This window comes from Scardinius erythrophthalmus, assembly GCF_964197995.2.
Source record: "Scardinius erythrophthalmus genome assembly, chromosome: 18".
NCBI lineage: Eukaryota > Metazoa > Chordata > Actinopteri > Cypriniformes > Leuciscidae > Scardinius > Scardinius erythrophthalmus.
The window spans coordinates 1,738,198-1,743,197 of record NC_138238.1 but is presented as its reverse complement, the minus strand read 5'-3'; the positions used below and the strand labels follow the sequence as shown (position 1 = coordinate 1,743,197).

Sequence of the window (5,000 nt, the reverse complement as noted above, 5' to 3'; positions counted from 1 at the left end):
CAATTGCATCTTATAGAGTCAGAATTCTGACTTTCTCGCAATTGCGACTTTATATCACATAATTGTGTTTATGTCTCGCAATTCTGACATCTTTTCACTTTTTCTGAGATTGTGAGACAACTGTGAGATATAAAGTCCAATTCTAAGGAAAAAAAAGACAGACTTTTTTTTTCCACCTCAGAATAGTTTATATCACACAATTCTGACTTTATAACACGCAATTGTGACTTTATTTCATGCAATTCTGACTTTATATCTCCCAATTGCGTATTATAAAGTCAGAATTGCGAGATATAAACATGCAATCCTGAGAAAAAAAGTCAGAATTTCAAGTATATTTCTCGCAATTGCAAGTTTATATCTCATAATTCTGACTTTATAACACGCAGTTGCAACTTTATATCACGCAATTCTGACTTTATATTTATTCTGACTTTTGTGAGATGTAAACTCGCAATCGCGAGAAAAAAAGTCAGAATTGTGAGATTAAAAAGTCGCAATTACCTTTTTTATTTTTCATTCTGTGGCGGAAACAAGCTTCCATAGGTCTTTAAAGCCGATGAATAATGGATTATTTCCTTCAGATGTGCACTGTTCGCCATGATGGTTTTGAATTGCTTAAAATATGATTGAAATCACTTCAAAAGGAAAATGCAACATTTTCAGTGCAAGTCTGTCAAATATAGGCTACATTAAAATATAATAGAACATCATAATTGTGGCTTTTAATGGTGAGACTTATTTTTGTAATTAGGCCCTCAAAAATTATATAAAAATTTGGATTTCCATTTATATCAATCAATATGATCGGTTATCGGTATCGACCAAATTCAGTGCATCCTTAATCTCCACACTAGAGTCTCTGAAACTCAAAACCCCAAATCTCCAGAAGAGGGTCAGATGAGATCTTAAGGGATCATGTGACTGCAGAAAACTGTAATTGTGGTGAAATAAACGCAGCTGGAAAATCGTTCTGAGACTCAAAGAAATGCAGCACCTCTTTAAACTACACTTACACGGTATAACTATGGTTTTGGGAATGTGAAATATGATATCACATTAATGCCCTGCTATTCTTTTGAAGAAGCTTGGTATTATCATATGATACTGCTTTATTGAAGGGATAAAGAGTCATTCATCTGCGTTTGTAACCACAAAGTCAGTTTTAGGTGACACACCTCACACACACAGAGTTGCCGCCCGACTCCACAGGAAATGCAGGGTTATTAGTTAACGACAACTAAAATTAAAACCAAAACCAGAAAGAAGCCTAATGAAAAAGGCTAATATATTTAAAAAAAAAATAAAAAAAATATTCAGCCATATTTAAAAAACAATGACAAAAACTCACAACAAAATTATGCAAAAATTACTAATAATGCAAAAATAAAAGTATCTCAATGATGCTCAAATACTATACATGACATAACATGATGTGTTTGTAATCTTTCTTCAACGAAGGCCGTATTCGAGCATCTTTCCAGAAGAATCCGTTTCGTCTCTCTTCGATTGCAGTTTGATTGCTGCAGTCTATTTAAAAAAAAATAATAATAATAATTCACAAAAAAAAAAAAAAAAAAAAATTAATCAGTTTGAGTGAATGATTCAATGACTCGCTCAGAAAGACTTCACTCTACTGGATGAATCAGGCTGCATCCGGAATCGCATACTTACCTACTATATAGTACGCGAAAAACAGTATGTGACAAAAGTACTCATAAAAAAGTATAGAGTAAAGTGTACCTGGATGACCTACTACTTCCGGCGAGATCCTGAAGTGTGCATATCATGGATACCAGACTTTCCCATGAGGCCACGGGAGAGGATTTGTGAATGGCAGTGAAAGTGACCCTGGTAGGTCACATGATAAGGGCAACATGACGAATGTAGATAATACACACATTAATATTATATAGAACATACTTTTTAAGCAATTACTTATTCAAAATAAGTACCTACTCAAGAGCATGTGATTTCGGACGCGTTTTTGAAAGAATCTCTTGAATGAATGATTCAATGACAAATACATTTTTAAACAGTCATTTGTCGCCACCTACTGGTATAACGACGTAATGGATGCAATATTTATTCAAAGCATTAAGTTGTATTTCAAAAGGTGATTTACTCTAATTTGATCGCTACCGTGGACATCAGTCTCTGAACTATAAACTTTCATGCCAGTTCTTCTGTGATAATCTGAATTATTCATGCCGTTGAGAAGAGTTTGTGAAGCTGTTTTATACAGACGGCAACGGCTCTCTGTATCAGAACGCAGATCTGAACGGTCGCTGTGATCGGACTCGTAGTCATCGAGGAATAAAGTTGCATGGGTGTTTGAATCAAGACCGCCATTACTACAATATTGCATCTTTAACCAGGGTTTAAAGTGGTTTTAAAGTTTTTAAAGAGACAGAAACCCAAAATGCTAGTGACAAAGAAAAGATGATATTTTGAAGAACATTTGGATATTTTGATTTCCATTGTATGGAATAAGTTTTCGAATACTTAAACTTCATTAAAGTTATACAAGATAGGCCTAAAACTTGGCCAAAAATAAATAAATATATAAATATATATATATGAAATGCCTTAAATTAAATATAATCAAACTGGCTGTACAAGTCATGAACTGATCTAAGGTTTTTAAAGTTGAATTATGAGGAAATATATTTTTCAAAAAAAAAATTTTTTATAATATATATATATTATTATTATTTTTTTTTATTTATTTTTTTTTTTTACAAAATTACAGAATTTTCATTTTTAGGGCAAATATCCCCTAAAGATGACCAGTTACTACACACAGGGATCAATCTTGAAATCAGAACACATCCTTTAATCTGCGGCACATTATTACAAACTATGTGAAGGTCAGAGTTACAAAACCATGACTTAAGACATAAAAATCCCTTCAACGAGGAACTACACTCATAAAAATGAGGATGTTTAGTGTCTTTAAGAACAAAACATCCAAATGCATGACAGCGATGATCACATGAATGATTCACTCGGCTCTGACAGCGGTTTTGCACTATATTGAAGACGACTCTCGCCGTTTCACCTCCATTAGCCGTGAACCGCAGTTTCAAACTTCCCCCACGAGTAAGAACAACTGCCCCGGAAAAACTAACTTCCTCACACAATTTCCTGTGTTGCAACACCGCGGGGATGTGCATGTTACTTCACGATGGTATCGGATGGCAATACCGTGGTACTGAATGATTTGCATGTTCACATACTGTAACATTTACAGTGCAAATGAGGTTTCGGTGAATAGATATCCTGCAAGTAGTTTAAATGACATTAAAATCACTGTGCATAACATTCACGCCACCTTTAACCACAATCATATTTACAATGACGCAGAATACCTCTTGAAAAATACTAAAAAACAAAAGCATATTCACAGGAACCATAGAAGAGTATATAACCACCATGGTGCTTTCGTGAATGAGAGTTCGAGCTCAAAAACAAGTAAATATGAGCACTTTACTGGAGCTTGGCGTTTGTCTGAGACAAAACAGGCTGTATGGTTTTTCCCAGAATGCTGCAGGACAAATTATGCATCATCTCTCTCTCCACACACACACACACACACACACACACACACAGGCATTTACAGATCAGAAATAGCACATAATTACAGTTATTCTGAACAGAGCTCAGCCCAAAATGAAAACACAGCCTCGCCATCTACATATCAACACACAGGAGTTGTTTGTCGTCTTAATGCGCATGTCAAATCTGGAAACTCAAGGCGACGGGATATTATAGGATAAGATTATTTATTAAACAGACAGACAGGCATCATTCCTGCTTGAATCCCATGGAAAACCCATCATGTGACCGACGGCACGCTCAAAGTCAGACCGCAGCACTGAGAAAGCCATTACTGAAACTGCATTTAGCTTTTAGCATTTTATTTCCCAATAATAACACTCGTGCCAATGTCTTTCAACCAAAACTTCGAGAGCGGGTCGGCGACATCTATTTATTTCATAAAAACACATTTTATTAAATGCATCACATACAGAGAAACACAAGACACACACAAACACACACACATGCATTTATCTCCATATCTGAGGACATCTCAGACCACTACTCTACTAATGTACTTTAATATAAAAAATAAAAAAAAAACACATAATTATATAAATTATTTTGGAAAAGTTAAGGGAACATGTAAATACATACACGCATATATATGAAAAGCTTAAAGTTTTCCCAAAGAAATATTTGCTTTTTAAGTGGTGATGAGTCTAAAAAATTAATAAAGAATTATGAATAATATCTAAAAAATATTTAAAAAATAAATAAAATTGTACAGACCCTAAAACAGCCATTAACAAAGCAATTACTCGTTTTAGGAATCATTTTTAGCTTTGGGGACGGCAACATTGAACAAACTATTTGCATCACTGTAAAAGACTGAGTAGCACTGAAGCTGAAATATTATTATTTAAAAACATAATCTGGCAAATCAGTGTGGTGTAACCGACAGGAACTCAGTTCTCAAGAAAACCATAAAGCAGGAAATGACATCACAGAGAAGACCCCTGTACACCCTCATGAGCGGGTCAAGGCAACGCTCCTATAAGCGTTATAATGGCAACTTGAAAACTGCTTGAAAATAATTAAAAGATTAAGATGTGTACACGTGTATTTTTTCCACTTGACACTTTTGGGGTCATTAAATCAACATGAAAATGGTTGATGTGTTTTTTTTTAACAAATATATAACAAGAACACATTTTAAACCATCTTGTTCTTATTTGCACTTCACCCATGTATAAAAGCCATCACTTGTACACAAAATGGACATGAAACGAAAACTCATGTTCAAACGAGCTCATGAAAAATATTTGAGCCGAAGAATATACAAACAACAAACTCAATCAACATGTTCATAACCTCATAATTCATAATCTCCTCGTGATGATGCCTACTGTGTGCAACAAGATTCAGCACTAAAATGACAAATAAAGCCAGCAGAGAAC

At 34.5% G+C, this 5,000-nt stretch overlaps 1 protein-coding gene across 3 annotated transcripts in view; it reads right to left on the bottom strand.

Moving 5' to 3' along the window:
- Positions 1-5,000, bottom strand: part of pald1a (phosphatase domain containing paladin 1a) — a 78,919-nt gene that overhangs the window by 63,555 nt on the left and 10,364 nt on the right. The gene's annotated exons all lie outside the window — the stretch shown is intronic.